General features: G+C 33.2%; 1 long non-coding RNA gene across 3 annotated transcripts; it reads left to right on the top strand.

Annotated features, from left to right (window-relative positions):
• Window positions 1-339: 339 nt before the first annotated feature.
• Window positions 340-26,895, top strand: LOC123531295 (uncharacterized). Of its 3 annotated transcripts, none has more exons than XR_008370286.1 (5): window positions 340-848; window positions 2,408-2,610; window positions 3,510-5,846; window positions 23,860-24,050; window positions 24,662-26,895. It is a non-coding gene; the product is annotated as an uncharacterized LOC123531295 (long non-coding RNA). The 3 variants fall into 3 exon arrangements; XR_008370287.1 differs by lacking the exons at window positions 23,860-24,050; window positions 24,662-26,895 and adding exons at window positions 13,488-13,678; window positions 14,288-16,201 and having other exon boundaries at window positions 341-848; window positions 2,408-2,598; XR_008370285.1 differs by lacking the exons at window positions 23,860-24,050; window positions 24,662-26,895 and adding exons at window positions 13,488-13,678; window positions 14,288-16,201 and having other exon boundaries at window positions 342-848.
• The last annotated feature ends 233 nt before the right edge of the window (window positions 26,896-27,128 follow it).

The raw sequence follows: 27,128 nt of genomic DNA on the forward strand, positions 1-27,128 counted from the left end.
TGATTTTTTGCTCAGAAAATGACACACCACGGAAAATAACAATGGCCGCGCCGTTACAACAAAAGTGCAGGTTTGGGCGATAATTTTGCAAAAACTAAATAAGATATGAAACTGAAAATTTAATACAATGAGGATAAAAGTATTGGCTTTTAAATGAGACCATTTTCATCTTTCTGCGATCAGAAATAAGATCAAAACATTGATTTGAAATGACCCTGTCATTCACCATTTCTCGTCTTTTTTTTTTTGCATTTTCCGAGAATAGGGTCACGTAAGGTCGCTGCGTCATCACTCACGTCATTTAGGAGCTGGCCCCGCTTTCACTAACGTTCTCAAGTGAGAAAATTCTCAGCTCAAGATTTTCTCAGAACTGTCTGAGAATTGTCTCAGCTGAGAAATTTCTCAAGTTGGCTTTCACTAAACTTTTTCTCAAGTCTTGAGATTTTTCTTTTTTTAAGACATAAGCGGCCAAACATCCAAGGAGCCGCGTGAACTTTCCCACGAACACATGTGCATAGTTGGGGGCAGTGGATTTATTCATTTATTGAGACGAAATGAAGCGTTGAGAAATGTTCATAAACAACATGTACAGTTTCGGGATACACCCAAATTGTATGTTTGTACACTGTTGTACAAAGGTATGGCAGTGTATTTTAAATATTATAATTAATCAGCTTCAAACCTGTCACTTTTGAACCAATCAAACACACAGTCGAGGGTACTACGTCATATTGCATGTGTTTTCTTTACCAAATATGGGATTACGTAAACACAGCCATATGTTGTTACACTACGTGTGACAATTTATGTTATCGGGCATATATTTATTGGAATCAAGATATGCAGACGTAAGTGTATAGTTTTTTGATTCACATATTAGTTACTGCAATTAGTGTATTCATATCAGTGATTGCAGGGACATAGCTATGCATTCTCTACTGTAGGCATTTCAAACTTTGAACAACACAGTTTGTTCAAAATACTCACATTCTATTTTGCTTCTTTTTCCAAAGCATTTTGTCATTGCTGTCATGATTATAAATTAATTCTGTGTCTAACGTATTTCGCCAGGTAGAATCTACTCTGTGAGTTGAAAGTGCTGCAAACCATGTACATTTTTTTGAAAATGCAAAATGAAAGTGAAAGTTAAAGTAGAGCTGACAAAATGAAAAAAATGCAATATTTCAAAAAATAAAAAAGTTAATTAGATTTCATTAACCAGAGTACCTAGATAAGTTTGTTAGACACACAACAAAAAACAAATTTAGAGAAAAAAATATGTTGAAAAAAAAAGATTTACATTTCTACAAGATAGAATGTGGACAGTTAGAGGTACATGTGTTTAAGACAAAATACAAAGTATAACCAAAGAAGGTGACCCTTATAGAAAGTATCTGCTACTTGTGTATATGTACTATGAATATTATTGGTCTGGCAGGTATAATTTCCATTTATGAAAATTTACATGAGGGTGTCTCAAAGGCTTTACATGATCCTAGTTCTACTTTTCATTTCTACTTTCACTTTCAGTTTGAAATGTGTTCCATTTTTTTAATTACATTTTTGCAGCACTTTCACCCCCAGACTTCCTAAATAGCCAATACGTTATGTTAGACAATAGTATAAACATCAATCTCACTTGAGATGCAAACAACAGGTGTCATATATAGGCCTAGTTTATTCCTGTTTTTAAATGTTGCAGGTTTGTAATATTTCATAACTTGAGACAGGACTATATAAAAACTATTTTTGACATAAGCATGGTAACAAAATATATTTTTGAAACAGAAGAAGTTTGAAAATCTGTTTGACAGTATAATAGCATTTTATGATGGGAAATTTTCAATCAGTAAAATATATATTTGTATATTAAAGCTTTTCCTTCTTTTTCTAAACACTTCTGTATATTGTAGATCTAAATAGACAGAATATAAAATTCCTCAATAAAATGCTAATATATGTTGTTGTTTTTTTAAAAATCATTATGAAAGAAAAAGCTGTTTCAGTTGTAAGGCATCCCTGAAATGTCACAGATTTTGATAACGGTTTTAAATGTTTATTGTCAATGCATATGTTTCAAAGTATGCTATTTAGTTTTATATGTTTATATATTTTATATGTGGTTTATGATGTGGCTTAAATAAAACTCACCAACACACAATTTTATTAACTTAAAGATTCTTGTAGATATCAAAATTATGTTGCTAATAATTATAAGCTTATGTACCCAATAACCATTGATCTTGTATACCTAAGGCTCAAACTTAGTGTTTAAGATTTTCTATATTATCAAAGTCTTTGTGTAATTTAAAGATTGATATTCCTTCTTATAAATGGAATAAACTATATATTTAAACCTGGTTACAGAGCAGTTTTCAGACAAACATTTTTATATAATTTATATCAGGTCACAGCCTGTGGATGAAGATCCTTGCAGCTTATTATACAGAGGTCAGGCTTGAGCTATGTGCTGATTCAAAAGATGCTAATGACAGTGGATAATCCATTCTGAGTTGTTCTGGGACCATTCACCAACGTTTCAAAACACTGATGGAACTGAAGGCAGTACATGTACTGGTGTCTGGCCTGTGATTTCAAGTATAGACTATAGTCAGTGATTTTTTTTGCGCCGATTTGACTCCGAAATTCGGCGTCTTCCCAATTGACAAAAATGGTCAAAATTCCACAAAAATGCTTAAAAATTCCCCAAAACGAGATGATTTTTCCCAATTAGATTGATTTCTTGTGAAAGTTGAACTAAAACGATGCAAATAATCATAAAAATTCGGTTTTGTCAATTTTTCCCAATTTTGAAGTTTATCGCGCTAAAAATTCCCAGTTTAAAAGACAGGGGCTGTTGCCAAAAAAAGTTAAAAAATCAATGATAGTATGTATTGACTAAGTTAGTCTCAATGTTTCCTAAATTTGCAAACTTTATCATAATTCAAACCATGCTAGATTTTAATTTTACTCAAAAGGAAATAAAGGAGAACAATAAATAAAATCATGCTTGCAATATATACAGAAACCAAATTGATACCCTGAATGGAGGCACTTAATTCATTTACAAACATTTGAAATGTATCAGTCTGATTTTGACAAAGTATTGGTTTGGTTTGAAACTTTCACTTATGATAATTTGCATGCCTAGCTCAGAATATAAAGCACTAGACTATGAATCAAGAAAAGTTGTAAGTTTGATCCTTTGGCTATGCATGCAATATCTTTAACAGTTTGAGAGAAGAACATGTCTAAGTCATTTGTCCACCATTTCTTACTCATTTACAATGGGAAGTTGTCTGTGAGCACAAGTCATTTCTAGTAAAGAATGCAGGAACACTTAAAAGGTTAACTGAACACCATTACATGACTGAAATACTGTTGCAAAATTGAATCATATTGAAACAAAAAACAAAAAAAAATGGAAATTTCGCTCCATAAATGCATAACAAAAATAAAATATGTGATAGTGTACTGTATATAATATAGAAAAAACAATTCCTTTTCAGATTGATGTACCTCCTCCTGATTTATCTCCTTGAATACAATATATCTGCCATGTGAAAGGAACAAGCTGCAAGATATACTGTGGAAGTGGGGGCCTATGTAAAAAAAACATTTTATTTAAAGAATATAAGAAATCTGACACTAAACTACTGAAAAGGTGCACAGGGGATATTTTTGTGTGTATAGACTTTCATCAAGATTCTGAGAAAATTGATTTATTAAACAAAAATAGTCATATTGTGTCTTCAAAGCTGAAAAGATTAAGATCTTAGGAAAACATTAGGACTCAATAAAAGTAATGGGGTTATGAAACCGTAGTGTTCAACATTTAATTTTTTTTTGTTTTATTTTCACTACATTTTGTGACGAGGGTTCCATCACAAGATGTTACATATTGGTAAGAATGAGATGTAGTTTATGAAAAAAAAGTATTTTGCTTTAAATGTGCAGACTTTAAGTTACATAAAAAATTAAAGCTGTAACAATAAAGCTTGATTAAAAAAAAACAACACACTGTTGAAAACTAGCCAACACGTTGTAATTGTCACACTTTTTTGGGTGCACAGGGGACACAATTAGCTATATAATTTAATACAACTTTAACTCTTAGGCCCTTGCTAAATTTCTATAATGAACTTGTCCGTTTTACAATTTGGACAGTATTATTAAGTGTTAAAAGGGGTGCTAACCAAAAAGATACTGACTGAATGGCAAACAGTGCAGATCAAGATCAGACTGCACAAATGTGCAGGCTGATCATGATCTACACTTGTCGCAAAGGTAGGACCAACCATGTACAGCATGATAAGGGTTAAAACTGCTTGAGCCATTCAGCAGAAATTGCAAACATTTGTTGACTACATTGATTGGATATATGTAATTTGCCCCAAAACACTTTATAAAACTGAACTGAATTAAAATAAGGTGAGAGAGAAGAAAAAGCTTAATTATTAAAAAAAAAAAAACAATATAGCCAATAGATATACTTTGTTGAAGGCATTATCTTTGTTTACATTAAATTTAAATGTGGCTGCCACGTTGTTTGTTAGGAACATAAGACACATTAATTTCTTGTTTTTGAACTTTAATTATCGCATTTATGTGTCAAAGATTGGCATGGGCGAAAATGTTACTGAAAATATTAAATCAGTTTTTATTGATTAACTCCTTTTTTGGCTTGTGCAGTATAAAGTCATGTGCATCATTGAAAGAATATGTAATACTTTTCTAACCAACTGATAAACATTCTAGTTTTGGAAAGTTTGTTGCATAAAGTTAAAGGAGGTTTTTTTCGTATGAAATTTACATGGTGTAGGCCTTTAAGCTGTTTACTTTAAAAACCACCGTGTATTTTTGATAATTTCTTATGTAATTAAGTCATTTCTAATGTTTTCTCTTTTAATTGACCCTGAGTGGCAGTTCTTGTTAACTACAAAACCATCTACTATTATTGGTTAACTAATTATTGGAATAGTGAGCATTTTAACATTGTTTCATCACAATGCACTCCTTTATTGGAATAGGGAGGCAATAGCACATTTAACTATTAAACTAATTATTAAACTATGTCATTTCGACTCATTTGAATGCAAACAGCCTTAGACACACCTGAAAATCAGATAAATTTGAAAATACATGCAAACTTTTAAAAATGTTTTTGGATTTAAGTTAGAACATTTTCTTATTTTTATCTTCAGTTGGTAATCAATTCAACTGATTGTTTCTATCAACATCTGTTGTCAGGTGTGTTTCGTCCCAATTTAATTTTGTGACCCATACAGTGTTTCCAGGCCCCGCTTTCACTAACGTTCTCAAAGTGAGAAAATTCTCAGCTCAAGATTGTCTCAGAACTGTCTGAGAATTGTCTCAGCTGAGAAATTTCTCAAGTTGGCTTTCTCTAAACTTTTTCTCAAGTCTTGATATTTTTCTCAGCTGAGCCGTAATATTTTAAAACATAAGCGGCCAAACATCCAAGGAGCCGCGTGAACTTTCCCACAAACACGAGTGCATAGTTGGGGGCAGTGGATTTATTCATTTATTGAGACGAAACGAAGCGTTGAGAAATGTTCATAAACAACATGTACAGTTTCGGGATATATCCAAATTGTATGTTTGTACAAAGGTATGGCAGTGTGTTTTCAATATTATAATTAATCAGCTTCAAACCTGTCACTTTTGAATCAATCAAACTCACAGTCGAGGGTACTACGTCATATTGCATGTGTTTTCTTTACCAAATATGGGATTAGGTAAACACAGCCATACGTTGTTACGCTACTGTACGTGTGACAATTTTATGTAAACTAGGGCATATGTTTATGGGAATCAGACATGCAGCCGTAAGTATACATTGTTTTGTGATTCACGTATTAATTACTGCAATTAGTGTATTCAATGATTGCAGGGACATAAATAGCTATGCATTCTCTATTGTAGGCATTTCAAACTTTGATTTTGAACAACACAATTTGTTCACAATACTTACATTCTATATTTTGTAGAAGATATCAAGCTTCTTTTTCAAAAGCATTTTGTCATTTCTGTCATGATTATAAATTAATTCTTTGTCTAACGTTTTTCGCCAGGTACTCTGTGAGTTGAAAGTGCTGCAAACCATGTACATTGTTTTGAAAATGCAAAATGAAAGTGAAAGTAGGTAGAGCTGTCAAAATGGAAAATAAATGCAGTATTTCAAAAAAATATGAAAGTTAATTAGATTTCATTAACCAGAGTAGTCTAAATAAATAAGTATGTTAGACACACAACAAAAACAAATTTAGAGAAAAAATGTGTTTGAAAAAAAAAAGATTGACATTTCTACAAGATAGAATGTGGACAGTTTGAGGTACATGTGTTTAAGACAAAATACAAAGTATAACCAAACAAGGTGACCTTTATAGAAAGTATCTGCTACTTGTGTATATGTGCTATGAATATTATTGGTCTGTCAGGTATAATTTCCATTTATGAAAATTTACATGAGGGGTCTCAAGGCTTTACATGATCCTAGTTCTACATTTCATTTCTACTTTCACTTTCAGTTTGAAATGTGTTCCATTTTTTTTTTAATTACATTTTTGCAGCACTTTCACCCCAGACTTCCTGAATAACCAATATGTTATGTTAGACAATAGTATAAACATCAGTATCACTTGAGATGCAAACTACAGGTGTCATATATATATATATATATATATATATATATATATATATATATATATATATATATATATATATATATATATATATAGGCCTAGCTTATTCCTGTTTTTAAATGTTGCAGGTTTGTAATATATCATAACTTGAGACAGGACTATATAAAAACTATTTTTGACACAAGCATGGTAACAAAATACATTTTGAAACAGAAGTTTGAAAATCTGTATGACAGTATAATAGCATTTTATGATGGAAATTTTTTATCAGTAGAATATATATTTGTATATTAAAGCTTTTCCTTCTTTTTCTGTACACTTCTGTATATTGTAGATCTAAATAGAGACAGAATATGAAATTCCTCAATAAAAAATCTTTTTTGGAAAATCATTATGAAAGTGGCTTGTGCAGTATAAAGTCATGTGCATCATTGAAAGTATATGTAGTACTTTTCTAATCAACTGATAAACATTCTATTTTAGGAAAGTTTATTGCATAAAGTTAAAGGAAGTTTTTTTTGTATGAAATTTACATGGTGTAGGCCTTTAAGCTGTTCACTTTAAAAACTACTTTGTATTTTTGATAATTTCTTATGTAATTAAGTGATTTCTAATGTTTTCTCTTTTAATTGACCCTAAGTGGCAGTTCTTCTTAACTACAAAACCATCTACTATTATTGGTTAACTAATTATTGGAATAGTGAGCATTTTAACATTGTTTCATCACAATGCACTCCTTTATGGGAATAGGGAGGCAATAGCACATTTAACTATTAAACTAATTATTAAAGAGAGAAGAAAAAGCTTAATTATTAAACTATGTCATTTGAATGAAAACAGCCTTAGACACACCTGAAAATCAGATAAATTTGAAAATACATGCAAAGTTGTAAAATTATTTTTGAATTTAAGTTATAACATTTTCTTATTTTTATCTTCAGTTGGTTATAAATGCAACTGATTGTTTTTATCAACATCCGTTGTCAGGTGTGTTTCGTCACTCCCAGTTTAATTTTGTGACCCATACAGTGTTTCCAGGACTCGTCAGTAAGAGAAACACCATCAACTTGAGTCAACAACATAACATTTAACATGTGAACAGAAGTTAATTATAAACATTTTCAAAGGAACATAGTAAACTGGAACAGTAAATGAAAATTATAAAAGAAATGAAAACCTGTACACTTTGGCATTTCATAGTTCTTTTTAAAAAATATCAAATTCATCTGAGAAGACAATGACAGTGAAATATAAAATTTTACTTAAAATTATTGTTGTAAATCATACTGAAATCTAACAGCTTACTGGTAATATAAATTTTATCAACAGCATAGAGTTAAGATTTTCTGATATTTTTGGAAAGATTTGAAAAACATTTTACTTTAAATGTTCAACCAATATTTAAGATCAAATTATGAAATGCCATATTTATTTATAAATGAATAAAACTGTTGTCAACTTATAAAAATTTCTGTTAACTTTAATAAATTATTAGAACTTAAATAGTTTTCATTGTCTTTGTGTCCATCAGTTTTTCTGCTTATTCAATTACATCATGCTATTTGCCACTTGCTAAATGTGAAATATCTATAGTATAGATGTTAATAGTTAACAGCACTGCAAAATGCAGAACAAAATATTTCCAAATGCTTATTAATGAGTGATTACTTATAAACAAGCTGGTGTATAGAGCCGTATGTAACATCATGCAATTATGTAATAACTTGTATCACTTGACATGGCTAGAGACTGAACCTAATATATCCCACTGAAGTGGTGGACCATCTACCACTTGGCTACTGAGGCCTATGAGGCAACAGGACTTGATTACTACAAAGTGGAGATTTTGTTTAAGCAGTACGTTAGCTTAGTTGGTAGAGTACTAGTCCTGTATGAGAGGGTCCCCAAGATTGAGCCCTACAGTAGACTGACTGCACATTTTACTCAATCTGTTCAATTAACTAGGTGCACAACATTGGACTGCGCTGTTTTATAAATTAGAGGACGACTTTTATATAGCAGGGGAGTTTATTATGGTATAGGACTTGATTACCACAAAGGGGAAATTGTTTCAGCAGCTGGTTAGTTCAGTTGATAGTATGCACACCCTGTAAACAAGGGGTCCCGGCTTTGAGCCAACCACTAACTGCTCATTCTTATCACCCCTTGATAATAACTCCCAAGTTGTGAAACGAAATTTCACAATTTTGTGCGCTAAGAATAAGGACTTCTAGGGACGTTACTGCACAAGTCAATATATCTCGGTACGAGCGTTTTTGGTACGAAACATAGGCACAGTAAAATGTCTATCGTACTTAATATAATATTTTCTTCAAAGTTGTGTAGCATTCAAGACGAGAAAGAAACATTTTAGAAACAGTAAAAAAGTTTGAAAATGTTATTGTGGTAAATTAATTGTTGCATGTGTTTTAAGGGGACGCATACTTTGAAATTAGAAAAAAGTGGGTGGGGTATTATAAAATTTACCTACAAAAAAGTACAAGGTTTTGGTAAATGAAATGAATAGTGTTTCAACTGTTATAAGTACACAAAGGATTGCTCACTAAAATAAAAATGAGAAAAACTGAAACAAGAAAGTTATTGTTGAATTACATAAGACTTCTTGTGTACATTCAAAGTCAACAATTAAGACTTTTTGGTGCGAAAATAATAGTGCTTCACTTTGTCCAAACATTTATCAATGTCCTACAGATTCTAATTTAAAGAAAGAATGTGAAATAAGTTCACTGTCTTGCTTTTCATTTGGCATATGTGAGCTAAAACACATTATTTAGTTTGTTTACAAAGTAGTGCATAAGAAAAGATACGGTGGTCAAGGAATGCCACATTACAAAACTAAAAGAGTATATTCCCCTTAATACATTAAACATTTATCATTACAGAAGTCTAGTGGCTTACAATAAAGGCCTAGAAATGTTGCCATTATTAATTTTTAACTTGGTATTCATGAATTGCAATGCACTTAAATATCAAAACACATTCAACAAACTTTTGAAAATGTACTGTCTTAAAAATCCCTAAAATAAGGTATGAAATTTGGTTGAGAGGTCCAATCAATGTGTATATGTGCAAAAGCAACATTCTAATCTTGTTCACAAAAGTTACTAATACACAGCAGGAATGTCAATGATCAAAACTGGACGAATATACAGTTATCCTCATTTTAATGTCATTTATAATTTGTCCTTGAATTCTCCACCATACTTTTCATAACTCTGTTTGCACGAGTTGCACGAGAATGCTGTCATTCACGTAAAAAATGGGGTCAAATAAGTTGTAAATGCAGTATCATGTAAACGTACTTAATGGATTATGCAGTTCAAGATAAACTTTATCTCATAACGTAACGAACATGTATAATGTTGTAACAACAACTTTACTTACACCGATTTAAGTAGCAGTCGGTTTATAAGTGACTTTATTGATTCATTTTGTGTTTTGTTATTGTTGTCAAAAGTATAACGGAAGTGCCTCACAACTGAAGCGGAAACCAGTTTGATGCGCAAAGTAGTCCACTGTAGGTAATATTTTTTGAAAAATGTCCACAGAAATTAATAATTTTCTAATATTAAAGATGAATATCTGAATAGGATTCATTATTTTATAAGAAATTACAATCATCGACATGTTTTTTTTTTTTAATCGTACACGTGCTGACACCTAAGTTGTCTCCCGTTGTTTATTAGAGTTACCTTTCGTCCGGCGCAGTAATACATCTGCAGTGAATCGCCGAGAAGTCGTGGGAAAATTAAAAACCATGTAAACAAACTAAAATTAACCACCTTTTCAAGATGAATTTCAAGTGATCGACATTATGCATTTAACCCGCCTGACCTGTGTAGCATCTTAGATATCTGTTCTAAGGTATTCATTGTGTAGAATGTCATGTTATGCCCTTGCAATGCTAATCCCACTCTGATTTTTTTGTTTACATTTTTTATCAATGAGAAATATGGCGTCCATCCCGAGATGAACTGACGTGGCGTTAAATTTTTACATGTTTAAGCAAACCTGGTGTGTTAGAAAGAAACTCTCATCCCTTCAACATTATTTGGAACACTGTTATTGTAAAAAACCTGTTTTCCTTATACAAAAGCTTAATATTTTGTGTTGAATGTACTTTCACAAACACCTCTGTTTTCCTATTACATTCATAGTACCACATCCTTATCCACAAAATACTGAATATTACAGGTGTCCATCAGTATTATATCAGTTTAGGAATATGTTTTTTATTTTCCCACCATCGATTTCTTGAATATGCACCCCTTCCGCATTGCTGTATGAACTGTGAATGTAGCAATATGCGTCCCCTTAAAAGCGTAAACAGTGTCCCTAGCAACAATCGGCCACATTAGTTTTACTTGGATTACTTCCCTTGAAATTAAGAAATTACCGTCTCTGACGAAGTTTGTTGTCATCCATGCCATGCTGGTGAACTCAACGTGAAAATGGCACCGACTACGGCGGCGGCGTACATTGTATTGTCGAAAAGTCGCCATTTTGTTTCTTTGAGAAAAGCTCTGAGACAGCCCAACCCTTGACTCAAGAAATCTGAGAAAAATCTCAGCGCGTAAGTTGAGATTTTACTGAGAAATTTTTAGTGAAAGCCAATCTGAGAAAAATCTCAGGCTGAGAATCAAAGTTGAGATTTTTCTCAGACTTGAGATGAGATTTTGACTTGGGAACGTTAGTGAAAGCGGGGCCTGGCCCGCTTTCACTAACGTTCTCAAAGTGAGAAAATTCTCAGCTCAAGATTGTCTCAGAATTGTCTGAGAATTGTCTCAGCTGAGAAATTTCTCAAGTTGGCTTTCTCTAAACTTTTTCTCAAGTCTTGAGATTTTTCTCAGCTGAGCCGTAATTTTTTAAGACATAAGCGGCCAAACATCCAAGGAGCCGCGTGAACTTTCCCACAAACACGAGTGCATAGTTGGGGGCAGTGGATTTATTCATTTATTGAGACGAAATGAAGCGTTGAGAAATGTTCATAAACAACATTTACAGTTTCGGGATATATCCAAATTTGTACACTGTTGTACTAAGGTATGGCAGTGTATTTTCAATATTATAATTAATCAGCTTCAAACCTGTCACTTTTGAACCAATCAAACACACAGTCGAGGGTACTACGTCATATTGCATGTGTTTTCTTTACCAAATATGGGATTACGTAAACACAGCCATATCATATGTTGTTCCACTACGTGTGACAATTTTATGTTATCGGGCATATATTTATTGGAATCAGATATGCAGCCGTAAGTATATATTGTTTTTTGATTCACATATTAATTACTGCAATTAGGGTATTCATATCAATGATTGCAGGGACATAAATAGCTATGCATTCTCTACTGCAGGCATTTCAAACTTTGAACAACACAGTTTGTTCAAAATACTCACATTCTATTTTGTAGAAGATATCAAGCTTCTTTTTCCATAGTATTTTGTCATTGCTGTCATGATTATGAATTAATTCTGTATCTAACGTATTTCGCCAGGTACCCTGTGAGTTGAAAGTGCTGCAAACCATGTACATTTTTTTGAAAATGCAAAATGAAAGTGAAAGTAGGTAGAGCTGTCAAAATGAAAAAAAAACGCAATATTTCAAAAAATATAAAAGTTAATTAGATTTCATTAACCAGAGTACCTAGATAATTATGTTAGACACACAACAAAAACAAATTAAGAGAAAAAAATGTGTTGAAAAAAAAAAGATTGACATTTCTACAAGATAGAATGTGGACAGTTAGAGGTACATGTGTTTAAGAAAAAATACAAAGTATAACCAAACAAGGTGACCTTTATAGAAAGTATCTGCTACTTGTGTATATGTACTATGAATAGTATTGGTCTGGCAGGTATAATTTCCATTTATGAAATTTTACATGAGGGGGTCTCAAAGGCTTTACATGATCCTAGTTCTACTTTTCATTTCTACTTTCACTTTCAGTTTGAAATGTGTTCCATTTTTTAATTACATTTTTGCAGCACTTCCACCCCCCAGACTTCCTAAATAACCAATATGTTATGTTAGACAATAGTATAAACATTAGTCTCACTTGAGATGCAAACTACAGGTGTCATATATAGGCCTAGCTTATTCCTGTTTTTAAATGTTGTAGGTTTGTAATATATCATAACTTGAGACAGGACTATATAAAAACAATTTTTGACACAAGCATGGTAACAAAATATATTTTTGAAACAGAAGTTTGAAAATCTGTATGACAGTATAATAGCATTTTATGATGGGAAATTTCCAATCAGTAGAATATGTATTTGTATATTAAAGGTTTTCCTTCTTTTTCTGTACACTTCTCTATATTGTAGATCTAAATAGAGGCAGAATATGAAATTCCTCAATAAAATGCTAAAACATGTTGTTGTTTTTTTTAAAAATCATTATGAAAGAAAAAGCTATTTCAGTTGTAAGGCATCCCTGAAATGTCACAGATTTTGATAATGGTTTTAAATGTTCATTGTCAATGCATATGTTTCAAAGTATGCTATTTAATTTTATATGTTATATATATATTTTATATGAGGTTTATATAATACACACCCACACACAGTTTTATTAAGATTCTTGTAGATATCAAAATTATGTAGCGAATAATTATAAGCTTATGTACATGCACCCAATAAACATTGATCTTGTATACCTAAGTCTCACACTTAGTGCTTAAGATTTTCTATATTATCAAAATCTTTGTGTAATTTAAAGATTGATATTCCTTCTTATAAATGGAATAAGGTATATTTAAACCTGGTTACAGAGCAATTTTATATAATTTATATCAGGTCACAGCCAGCTGATGAAGGTCCTCGGCTTATACAGAGGTCAGGCTTGAGCTATGTGCTGATTCAAAAGATGCTAATGACAGATGATAATCCATTCTGAGCTGTTCTAGGACCATTCACCAAGGTTCCAAAACACTGATGGAACTGAAGGCAGTACCTGTATTGGTGTCTGGCCTGTGATTTCAAGTATAGTATGTATTGACTGAGTTAGTCTCAATGTTTCCTAAATTTGCAAACTCTATTATAATTCATACCATGCTAGATTTTAATTTTAGTCAAAAGGAAATAAAGGAGAACAATAAATAAAAGCATGCTTGCAAAATATACAAACCAAATTGATACCCTGAATGGAGGCACTTCATTTACACACATTTGAAATGGATCAGGCTGATTTTGACCAGTATTGGTTTTGGTTTGAAACTTTCACTTATGATAATTTGCATGCCTAGCTCAGAATATAAAGCACTAGACTATGAATCAAGAAAAGTTGTAAGTTTGATCCTTTGGCTATGCATGTAATAATCTTTAACAGTTTGAGAGAAGAACATGTCTGAAGTCATTTGTCCAACATTTCTTACTCATTTACAATGGGAAGTTGTCTGTGAGCACAAGTCATTTCTAGTAAAGAATGCAGGAACACTTGATAGGTTAACTGAACACCATTACATGACTGAAATACTATGGCAAAATTGAATCATACTGAAACAAAAAAAAGGAAATTTCGCTTCATAAATGCATAACAAAAATAAAATTTGTGATAGTGTACTGTATATAACATAGAAAAAACAATTCCTTTTCAGATTGATGTACCTTCTCCTGATGTATCTCCTTGAATACAATATCTGCCATGTGAAAGGAACAAGCTGCAAGATATACTGTGGAAGTGGGGGCCTATGTAAAAACATTTTATTTAAAGAATATAAAAAATCTGACACTAAACTACTGAAAAGGTGCACAGGGGACATTTTTGTGTGTATAGACTTTCATCAAGATTCTGAGAAAGTTGATTTATTAAACAGAAATAGTCATATTGTGTCTTCAAAGCTGAAAAAGATTAAGATCTTAGGAAACATTAGGACTCAAGAAAAGTAATGGGGTAATGAAACAGTAGTGTTCAACATTTAAATTGTTTTTGGGTTTTTTTTTTCACTACATTTTGTGAAGAGGGTTCCATCACAAGATGTGACATATTGGTAAGAATGAGATGTAGTTTATGAAAAAAAGTATTTTGCTTTAAATGTGTAGACTTTAAGTTACATAAAAAAATCAAAGCTGTAACAATAAAACTTGATTTAAAAAACTAGCCAACATGTAATTGTCACACTTTCTTGGGTGCACAGGGGACACAATTAGCTGTATAATTTAATATAACTTTAACCCTTAGGCCCTTGCTAAATTTCTATAATGGACTTGTCCATTTTACAATTTGGACAGAATTATTAAGTGTTAAAAGGGGTGCTAACCAAAAGATACTGACTGAATGGCGCACAGTGCAGATGAAGATCAGACTGCACTAATATGCAGGCTGATCATGATCTACACTTGTCGCAAAGGTAGGACCAACCATGAACAGCATGATAAGGATTAAAACTTCTTGAGCCATTCAACTGAAATTGCAAACATTTGTTGACTACATTGATTGGATATAATGTAACTTGCCCCAAAACACTTTATAAAACTGAACTGAATTAAAATAAGGTGAGAGAGAAGAAAAAGCTTAATTATTAATAAAAAAAGACAATATAGCCGATAGATACACATTGTTGAAGGCATTATCTTTGTTTACATTAAATTTAAATGTGGCTGCCACCTTTTTTGTTAGAAATATAAGACACATTAATTTCTTGTTTTCGAATTTATGTGTCAAAGTGGCAGTTCTTGTTAACTGCAAAACCATCTACTATTATTGGTTAACTAATTATTGGAATAGTGAGAATTTTAACATTGTTTCATCACAATGCACTCCTTTATGGGAATATGGAGGCAATATCACATTTAACTATTAAAACTTATTATTAAACTATGTCATTTGAATGAAAACAGCCTTAGACACACCTGAAAATCAGATCAATTTGAAAATACATGTAATGTTTTAAAAATGTTTTTGGATTTAAGTTAACATTTTCTTATTTTTATCTTCAGTTGGTTATAAATGCAACTGATTGTTTTTATCAACATCTGTTGTCAGGTGTGTTTCGTCCCAATTTAATTTTGTGACCCATACAGTGTTTCCAGGACTCATCAGTAAGAGAAACACCATCAACTTGAGTCAACAACATAACTTTTAACATGTGAACAGAAGTTAATTATAAACATTTTCAAAGGAACATAGTGAACTGGAACAGTAAATGAAAATTATAAAAGAAATGAAAATGATAACCTGTACACTTTGGCATTTCATAGTTCTTTTATAAAGATAGATCAAATTTATCTGAGAAGACAATGACAGTGAAATATAAAATTTTACTTAAAATTATTGATGTAAATCATACTGAAATCTAACAACTTACTGGTAATATAAATTTTATCAATAGCATAGAGTAAAGATTTTCTGATATTTTTGGAAAGATTTGAAAAACATTTTACTTTAAATGTTCAACCAATATTTTAGATCAAATTATGAAATGCCATATTTATTTATAAATGAATAAAACTGTTGTCAACTTATAAAAATTTCTGTTAACGTTAATAAATTATTAGAACTTAAATATTTTTCATTGTCTTTGTGTCCATCAGTTTTTCTGCTTATTCAATTACATTATGCTATTTGCCACTTGCTAAATGTGAACTATGTAAAGTATAGATGTTAATAGTTAACAGCACTGTAAAATGCAAAACAAAATATTTCCAAATGCTTATTAACGAGTGATTACTTATAAACAAGCTGGTGTATAAAGCCGTATGTAATATCATGCCATTATGTAATAACTTTTATCACTTGACATGGCTAGAGACTGAACCTACAATATCCCACTGAAGATGTTTGCCATCTACCACTTGGCTACTGAGGCCTATGAGGCAACAGGACTTGACTACTACAAAGTGGAGATTTTGTTTAAGCAGTATGTTAGCTTAGTTGGTAGAGAACTAGTCCTGTATGAGAGGGTCCCCAAGATTGAGCCCTACAGTAGACTGACTGCACATTTTACTCAATCTGTTCAATTAACTAGATGCACACATTGGACTGTGACAGTTTTATAAACTAGAGGCATTATCCAGGAATAGTCCCCTCTATGTACACTACTTTTATATAGCTGGGGAGTTTCTTATGTTATAGGACTTGATTTCCACAAAGGGGGAATTGTTTCAGCAGCTGGTTAGTTCAGTTGATAGTGTGCACACCCTGTAAACAACGGGTCCCGGCTTTGAGCCAACCACTAACTGCTCATTTTTATCACCCCTTGATGATAACCCCCAAGTTGTGAAACGAAATTTCACAAGAATAAGGACTTCTATGGACGTTACTGCACAAGTAAATATATCTCGGTACGAGCGTTTTTGGTACGAAACATAGGCACAGTAAAACGTCTACTGTACGTAATAAATATTGTCTTCAAAAGTGTGTAGCATTCAAGACGAGAAAGAAACATTTTAGAAACAGTAAAAATGTTTAAAAATGTTTTCCTTGTGGTAAATTAATTGCTGCATGTGTTTTGAAAGCGTAAACAGTGTCCCTAGCAACAATCGGCCATTTTAGTTTTACTTGGATTACTTCCCTTGAAATTAAGAAATTACCGACTCCGACGAAGTTTGTTGTCATCCATGTCATGCTGGTGAACTCAACGTGAAACTGGCACCGACTACGGCGGCGGCGTATATTGTATCGTCGAAAAGTCGCCATTTTGTTTCTTTGAGAAAAGCACTGAGACAGCCCAACCCTTGACTCAAGACATCTGAGAAAAATCTCAGCGCGGAAGTTGAGATTTTACTGAGAGATTTTTAGTGAAAGCCAATCTGAGAAAAATCTCAAGCTGAGAATCAAAGTTGAGATTTTTCTCAGACTTGAGCTGAGATTTTGACTTGAGAACGTTAGTGAAAGCGGGGCCTGGAGGCAAATTGTTTTTGCCCTGTCTGTCCGTCCGTACGTCACACTTCATTTCCGAGCAATAACTGGAGAACCATTTGACCTAGAACCTTCAAACTTCATAGAGTTGTAGGGCTGCTGGAGTAGACGACCCCTATTGTTTTTGGGGTCACTCCGTCTAAGGTCAAGGTCAAAGGGGCCTGAACATTGAAAACCATTTCCGATCAATAACTAGAGAACCACTTGACCCAAAATGTTGAAACTTCATAGGATGATTGGCCATGAAGAGTAGATGACCCCTATTGAATTTGGGGTCACTCCGTCAAAGGTCAAGGTCACAGAGGCCTGCACATTGAAAACCATTTCCGAGCAATAACTAGAGAACCACGTGACACAGAATGTTGAAACTTCATAGGGTGATTGGCCATGAAGAGTAGATGATCCCTATTGATTTTGGGGTCACTCCGTCAAAGGTCAAGGTCACAGGGGCCTGAACATTGAAAACCATTTCCGATCAATAACTAGAGAACCACTTGACCCAGAATGTTGAAACTTCACAGGATGATTGGTCATGAAGAGTAGATGACCCCTATTGAATTTGGGGTCACTCTGTGAAAGGTCAAGGTCACAGGGGCCTGAACATGGAAAACAATTTCCGATCAATAACTAGAGAACCACTTGACCCAGAATGTTGAAACTTCACAGGATGATTGTACATGCAAAGTAGATGACCCCTATCGATTTTGGGGTCACTCCATTAAAGGTCAAGGTCACAGGGGCCTGAACATTGAAAACCATTTCCGGTCAGTAACTTGAGAACCACTTGACCCAGAATGTTGAAACTTAACAGGATGATTGATCATGCAGAGTAGATGACCCCTAACGATTTTGGGGTCACTCTGTGAAAGGTAAAGGTCACAGGGGCCTGAACATTGAAAACCATTTCCGGTCAATAACTTGAGAACCACTTGACCCAGAATGATGAAAGTTCATAGGATGATTGATCATGCAGAGTAGATGACCACTAACGGTTTTAGGGTCACTCTGTTAAAGTTCAAGGCCACAGGGGCCTGAACATGGAAAGCCATTTCCAATCAATAACTTGAGAACCTCTCGACCCAGAATGTTGAAACTTCATAGGATGATTGTTCATGCAGAGTAAATGACCCCTATTGTTTTTGGGGCCACTCCGTTAAAGGTCAAGCTCACAGAGGCCTGAACATTGATAACCATTTCCGATCAATAACTAGAGAACCACCTGACACAGAATGTTGAAACTTCATAGGATGATTGGCCATGAAGAGTAGATGATCCCTATTGATTTTGTGGTCACTCCGTCAAAGGTCAAGGTCACAGGGGCCTGAACATTGAAAACCATTTCCGATCAATAACTAGAGAACCACTTGACCCAGAATGTTGAAACTTCATAGGATGATTGGTCATGAAGAGAAGATGATCCCTATTGATTTTGGGGTTACTGCATCAAAGGTCAAGGTCACAGGGGCCTGAACATGGAAAACAATTTCCGATCAATAACTAGAGAACCACTTGACCCAGAATGTTGAAACTTCATAGGATGATTGTACATGCAAAGTAGATGACCCCTATCGATTTTGGGGTCACTCCATCAAAGGTCAATGTCACAGGGGCCTGAACATTGAAAACCATTTCCGGTCAGTAACTTGAGAACCACTTGACCCAGAATGTTGAAACTTAACAGGATGATTGATCGTGCAGAGTAGATGACCCCTAACGATTTTGGGGTCACTCTGTGAAAGGTCAAGGTCACAGGGGCCTGAACATGGAAAACCATTTCCGGTCAGTAACTTGAGAACCACTTGACCCAGAATGATGAAAGTTCATAGGATGATTGATCATGCAGAGTAGATGACCCCTAACGATTTTAGGGTCACTCTGTTAAAGTTCAAGGCCACAGGGGCCTGAACATGGAAAGCCATTTCCAATCAATAACTTGAGAACCTCTCGACCCAGAATGTTGAAACTTCATAGGATGATTGTTCATGCAGAGTAAATGACCCCTATTGTTTTTGGGGCCACTCCGTAAAAGGTCAAGGTCACAGAGGCCTGAACATTGATAACCAGTTCCGATCAATAACTTAGGAACCACTTGACCCAGAATGTTGAAACTTCATAGGCTGATTGAACATTTAGAGTAGATGACCCCTATTGATTTTGGGGTCAGTCTATTAAAGGTCAAGGTCACAGTGGCCTGTTCATGTAAAAGCATTTTTTGGAAATAACTTGAGAACCACTTGACCTACAATGTTGAAACTTAATAGGATGATTGGACATGCAGAGTAGATGACCCCTATTTATTTTGAGGTCACTTGATCAAAGGTCAAGGTTCCAGGAGCCTGAACAGTGACTTGAGAACCACTAGGCCAAGAGTGTTGAAATTTAGCGGGATGACTGGACATGCCAAGTAGATGATCCCTATTGCAGCCAACCATCAGTGTCTCTTTGACTTTCGCTCCTGACCCCTATTGACTTCTTGCCTATAGGACTTTGGGGGAGACATGCGCTTTTTTACAAAAGCATTTTCTAGTTTATGATTTGATTTTTACCAAACTGGCACACAACTTGTATCACCATAAGATCTTGGTTCCTTTCTTGAACTGGCCAGATTCCTTTATGGGTTCCAGAGTTATGGCCCCTGAAAGGGCCAGAATTAGCTATTTTGACCTTGTATACACAATAGCAGCTTCATTTATGATTTGAATTTAATCAAACTTGCACAAAACTTGTGTCACCATAAGATCTTGATTCCTTAGTAGAACCAGCCAGATCCCATAATGGGCTCCAGAGTTATGGCCCCTGAAATGGCCAAAATTAGCTATTTTGACCTTGTCTGCACAATAGTAGCTGCATTTATGATTCGATTTTAACCAAACTTGCACACAAGTTGTATCACAACAAGATCTTGATTCCTTTCTTGAACTGGCCAGATTTCTTCATGGGTTCCAGTGTTATGGCCCCTTAAAGGCCCAAAATTGGCTATTTTGGCCTTTGCAGCCATAAAGAGACTTCATTTATGGTTTTATTTGATACAAACTTCCAAAACAACTTCAACAACAATAATTCTTGGATTCCATGACAAATCAGATCCAAGCGTAGGTTCAGAGTTATTTTATATCTGATTACCTCCCCTGATTGTAATCAAAATGGATTTATATCAATAAGTACTTATAGGACTTATTTGAAATTTCATTATTGTTATTAGTTGGACTGAGCCAATCAGGGTAGATAACTATGGACTGATTTTATGTCAAATTACCTCCCTTTATTTCAAATTAAAATGGGTATATCTCCGTAACTAATGAAGATACTGATCTGAAATTTCATTTATGTCAACAGATTTATTTGGCAGATCCTTCTTTTGTTCACTTACAATAATTTTTTTTTAATTACTTTCCTTTTACGTTACTATAAATAGCTGATATTTAGTAACTTTTTTATTATTGTTCGTAGGGAAAAACCGAGACCACTTTTCTGTGGTACAACATGGATGGTACCTCCAGTTTTTAGGTGTATTTTGACATATCTGTACCTTGTAAGATTTTTTTTTCTTTTTGGTTAAATTTCTTCCCTTTGTTGTTACTGTCCTTTGGACTTAGATATTTTTTCTGAGGACCTTCTTGTCCTCAAGTGCAATGATAACAGGTGAGCGATGTAGGGCCATCATGGCCCTCTTGTTTCATTTCTAAAATTGAAAATGCGCGAATTAAAGCCCGCGCGAAACAGTCTTTTCTCACGTTTGCGCGCAAGCATTCATTAAGTGATAGCTATGTGTTTAAGAAAAAATCACATGAAGAGAAAAGAAAATATCTGAAAGAAAACAAATTGTGTTTTAGGTGTTGTCAAATCATGAAGCAAAATATTGTTCTGCTGCGGTACCATGCGGTCATTGCAATAGTGTAAATTATATTACTGTTATGCATTGTTATGCCCCCCTTCGAAGAAGGAGAGGTATATTGTTTTGCAGATGGTGGTCTGTCTGTCGGAATGTAGACCAATCCGTTCCGGATGATAACTCAAGAACGCTTGGGCCTAGGATCATGAAAGTTGATAGGGAGGTTGGTCATCACCAGCAGATGACCCCTATTGATTTTCAGGTCTGTATGTCAAAGGTCCAGGTCACAGTGACCCTGAATAGTAAAACGGTGTCCGGATGATAACTCAAGAACGCTTAGGCCTAGGGTCACGAACATTGATAGGGAGGTTGGTCATGACCAGCAGGCCCCGCTTTCACTAACGTTCTCAAAGTGAGAAAATTCTCAGCCCAAGATTGTCTCAGAATTGTCTGAGAATTGTCTCAGCTGAGAAATTTCTCACGTTGGCTTTCTCTAAACTTTTTCTCAAGTCTTGAGATTTTTCTCAGCTGAGCCGTAATTTTTTAAGACATAAGCGGCCAAACATCCAAGGAGCCGCGTGAACTTTCCCACGAACACGAGTGCATAGTTCGAGGCAGTGGATTTATTCATTTATTGAGACGAAATGAAGCGTTGAGAAATGTTCATAAACAACATGTACAGTTTCGGGATATATCCAGATTGTATGTTTGTACACTGTTGTACAAAAGTATGGCAGTGTATTTTCGATATTATAATTCATCAGCTTCAAACCTGTCACTTTTGAATCAATCAAACACACAGTCGAGGGTACTACGTCATATTGAATGTGTTTTCTTTACCAAATATGGGATTACGTAAACACAACCATATGTTGTTACACTACGTGTGACAATTTTATGTTATCGGGCATATATTTATTGGATTCAGATATGCAGCCGTAAGTATATATTGTTTTTTGATTCACATATTAATTACTGCAATTAGTGTATTAATATCAATGATTGCAGGGACATAAATAGCTATGCATTCTCTACTGCAGGCATTTCAAACTTTGAACAACACAGTTTGTTCAAAATACTCACATTCTATTTTGTATAAGATATCAAGCTTCTTTTTCCATAGTATTTTGTCATTGCTGTCATGATTATAAATTAATTCTGTGTCTAACGTATTTCGCCAGGTACCCTGTGAGTTGAAAGTGCTGCAAACCATGTACATTTTTTTGAAAATGCAAAATGAAAGTGAAAGTAGGTAGAGCTGTCAAAATGAAAAAAAAATGCAATATTTCAAAAACTATAAAAGTTAATTATATTTCATTAACCAGAGTACCTAGATAAGTATGTTAGACACACAACAAAAACAAATTTAGAGAAAAAAATGTGTTGAAAAAAAAAGATTGACATTTCTACAAGATAAAATGTGGACAGTTAGAGGTACATGTGTTTAAGACAAAATACAAACTATAACCAAACAAGGTGACCTTTATAGAAAGTATCTGCTACTTGTTTATATGTACTATGAATATTATTGGTCTGGCAGGTATAATTTCCATTTATGAAAATTTACATGAGGGGGTCTCAAAGGCTTTACATGATCCTAGTTCTACTTTTCATTTCTACTTTCACTTTCAGTTTGAAATGTGTTCCATTTTTTTTAATTACATTTTTGCAGCACTTTCACCCCCCAGACATCCTAAATAACCAATATTTTATGTTAGACAATAGTGTAAACATTAGTCTCACTTGAGATGCAAACAACAGGTGTCATATATAGGCCTAGCTTATTCTTGTTTTTAAATGTTGCAGGTTTGTAATATATCATAACTTGAGACAGGACTATATAAAAACTATTTTTGACACAAGCATGGTAAAAAAATATATTTTTGAAACAGAAGTTTGAAAATCTGTATGACAGCATAATAGCATTTTATGATGGGAAATTTCCAATCAGTAGAATATATATTTGTATATTAAAGGTTTTCCTTCTTTTTCTGTACACTTCTGTATATTGTAGATCTAAATAGAGACAGAATATGAAATTCCTCAATAAAATGCTAAAACATGTTGGTTTTTTTAAATCATTATGAAAGGAAAAGCTATTTCAATTGTAAGGCGTCCCTGAAATGTCACAGATTTTGATAATGGTTTTAAATGTTCATTGTCAATGCATATGTTTCAAAGTATGCTATTTAATATTATATGTTTATATATTTTATATGTGGTTTATATAATACACACCCACACACAGTTTTATTAAGATTCTTGTAGATATCAAAATTATGTAGCTAATAATTATAAGCTTATGTATATGCACCCAATAAACATTGATCTTGTATACCTAAGTCTCAGACTTAGTGCTTAAGATTTTCTATATTATCAAAATCTTTGTGTAATTTAAAGATTGATATTCCTTCTTATAAATGGAATAAGGTATATTTAAACCTGGTTACAGAGCAATTTTATATAATTTATATCAGGTCACAGCCTGCTGATGAAGATCCTCAGCTTATACAAAGGTCAGGCTTGAGCTATGTGCTGATTCAAAAGATGCTAATGACAGTGGATAATCCATTCTGAGCTGTTCTAGGACCATTCACCAAGGTTCCAAAACACTGATGGATCTGAAGGCAGTACCTGTATTGGTGTCTGGTCTGTGATTTCAAGTATAGTATGTATTGACTGAGTTAGTCTCAATGTTTCCTAAATTTGCAAACTCTATTATAATTCAAACCATGCTAGATTTTAATTTTAGTCAAAAGGAAATAAAGGAGAACAATAAGTAAAAGCATGCTTGCAAAATATACAGAAACAAAATTGATACCCTGAATGGAGGCACTTCATTTACAAACATCTTAAATGGATCAGGCTGATTTTGACCAGTATTGGTTTTGGTTTGAAACTTTCACTTATGATAATTTGCATGCCTAGCTCAGAATATAAAGCACTAGACTATAAATCAAGAAAAGTTGTAAGTTTGATCCTTTGGCTATGCATGTAATATCTTTAACAGTTTGAGAGAAGAACATGTCTGAAGTCATTTGTCCAACATTTCTTACTCATTTACAATGGGAAGTTGTCTGTGAGCACAAGTCATTTCTAGTAAAGAATGCAGGAACACTTGATAGGTTAACTGAACACCATTACATGACTGAAATACTATGGCAAAATTGAATCATACTGAAACAAAAAAAAAGGAAATTTCGCTCTATAAATGCATAACAAAAATAAAATTTGTGATAGTGTACTGTATATAACATAGAAAAAACAATTCCTTTTCAGATTGATGTACCTCCTCCTGATGTATCTCCTCGAATACAATATATCTGCCATGTGAAAGGAACAAGCTTCAAGATATACTGTGGAAGTGGGAGCCTATGTAAAAAACATTTTATTTAAAGAATATAAAAAATCTGACACTAAACTACTGAAAAGGTGCACAGGGGACATTTTTGTGTGTATAGACTTTCATCAAGATTCTGAGAAAGTTGATTTATCAAACAGAAATAGTCAGATTGTGTCTTCAAAGCTGAAAAGATTAAGATCTTAGGAAAACATTTGGACTCAAGAAAAGTATTGCGGTTATGAAACTGTAGTGTTCAACATTTAAATTGTTTTTTTTTTTTTTTTTTTCACTACATTTTGTGAAGAGGGTTCCATCACAAGATGCGACATATTGCCTGATATTGGTAAGAATGAGATGTAGTTTATGAAAAAAAAGTATTTTGCTTTAAATGTGCAGACTTTAAGTTACATAAAAAATCAAAGCTCTAACAATAAAGCTTGATTAAAAAGACACACTGTTGAAAACTAGCCTTCATGTAAATGTCACACTTTTTTTGGGTGCACAGGGGACACAATTAGCTATATAATTTAATGTAACTTTAACCCTTAGGCCCTTGCTAAATTTCTATAATGAACTTGTACGTTTTACAATTTGGACAGTATTATTAAGTGTTAAAAGGGGTGCTAACCGAAAGATACTGACTGAATGGCGAACAATGCAGATAAAGATCAGACTGCACAGATGTGCAGGCTTATCATGATCTACACTTGTTGCAAAGGTAGGACCAACCATGAACAGCATGATAAGGGTTAAAACTGCTTGAGCCATTCAGCTGAAATTGCAATCATTTGTTGACTACATTGATTGGATACATTGTGTATATGTAATTTGCCCCAAAACACTTAAAACTGAACTGAATTAAAATAAGGTGAGAGAGAAGAAAAAGCTTAATTATTTAAAAAAAAAAACAACTATAGCCGATAGATATATATTGTTGAAGGCATTATCTTTGTTTACATTAAATTTAAATGTGGCTGCCACGTTGTTTGTTAGGAACATGAGACACATTAATTTCTTGTTTTCGAATTTTAATTATCGCATTTATGTGTCAAAGATTGGCATGGGTGAAAATGTTACTGAATATGTTAAATCAGTTTTTATTGATTAACTCCCTTTTTGGCTTGTGCAGTATAAAGTCATGTGAATCACTGAAAGTATATGTAGTACTTTTCTAACCAACTGATAAACATTCTATTTTTGGAAAGTTTGCTGCATAAAGTTAAAGGGTTTTTTTTTGTATGAAATTTACATGGTGTAGGCCTTAAAGCTGTTTACTTTAAAAACCTCCTTGTATCATTTCTAATGTTTTCTCTTTTAATTGACCCTGAGTGGCAGTTCTTGTTCACTACAAAACCATCTACTATTATTGGTTAACTAATTATTGGAATAGTGATCATTTTAACATTGTTTCATCACATTGCACTCCTTTATGGGAATAGGTAGGCAATAGCACATTTAACTATTAAACAAGTTGTTAAACTATGTCATTTGAATGAAAACAGCCTTAGACACACCTGAAAATCAGATAAATTTGAAAATACATGCAAATTTTTAAAAATGTTTTTGGATTTAAGTTTTAACATTTTCTTTTTTTATCTTCAGTTGGTTATTAATGCAACTGATTGTTTTTATCAACATCTGTTGTCAGGTGTGTTTCGTCCCGATTTAATTTTGTGACCCATACAGTGTTTCCAGGACTCATCTGTAAGAGAAACACCATCAACTTGAGTCAACAGCATAACTTTTAACATGTGAACAGAAGTTAATTATAAACATTTTCATAGGAAGAATAGTGAACTGGAACAGTAAATGAAAATTTAAAAGAAATGAAAATGATAACCTGTACACTTTGGCATTTCATAGTTCTTTTTAAAAAATCAAATTTATCTGAGAAGACAATGACAGTGAAATATAAAATTTTACTTAAAATTATTGTTGTAAATCATACTGAAATCTAACAACTTACTGGTAATATAAATTTTATCAATAGCATAGAGTAAAGATTTTCTGATATTTTTGGAAAGATTTGAAAAACATTGTACTTTAAATGTTCAACCAATATTTTAGATCAAATTATGAAATGCCATATTTATTTATAAATGAATAAAACTGTTGTCAACTTATAAAAATTTCTGTTAACTTTAATAAATTATTAGATCTAGAACTTAAATATTTTTCATTGTCTTTGTGTCCATCAGTTTTTCTGCTTATTCAATTACATCATGCTATTTGCCACTTGCTAAATGTGAACTATCTAAAGTATAGATGTTAATAGTTAACAGCACTGCAAAATGCAGAACAAAATATTTCTAAATGCTTATTAATGAGTGATTACTTATAAACAAGCTGGTGTATAGAGCCGTATGTAATATCATGCCATTATGTAATAACTTTTATCACATG

Source organism: Mercenaria mercenaria, chromosome 3 (assembly GCF_021730395.1).
Source record: "Mercenaria mercenaria strain notata chromosome 3, MADL_Memer_1, whole genome shotgun sequence".
NCBI classification, from domain to species: Eukaryota; Metazoa; Mollusca; class Bivalvia; order Venerida; family Veneridae; genus Mercenaria; species Mercenaria mercenaria.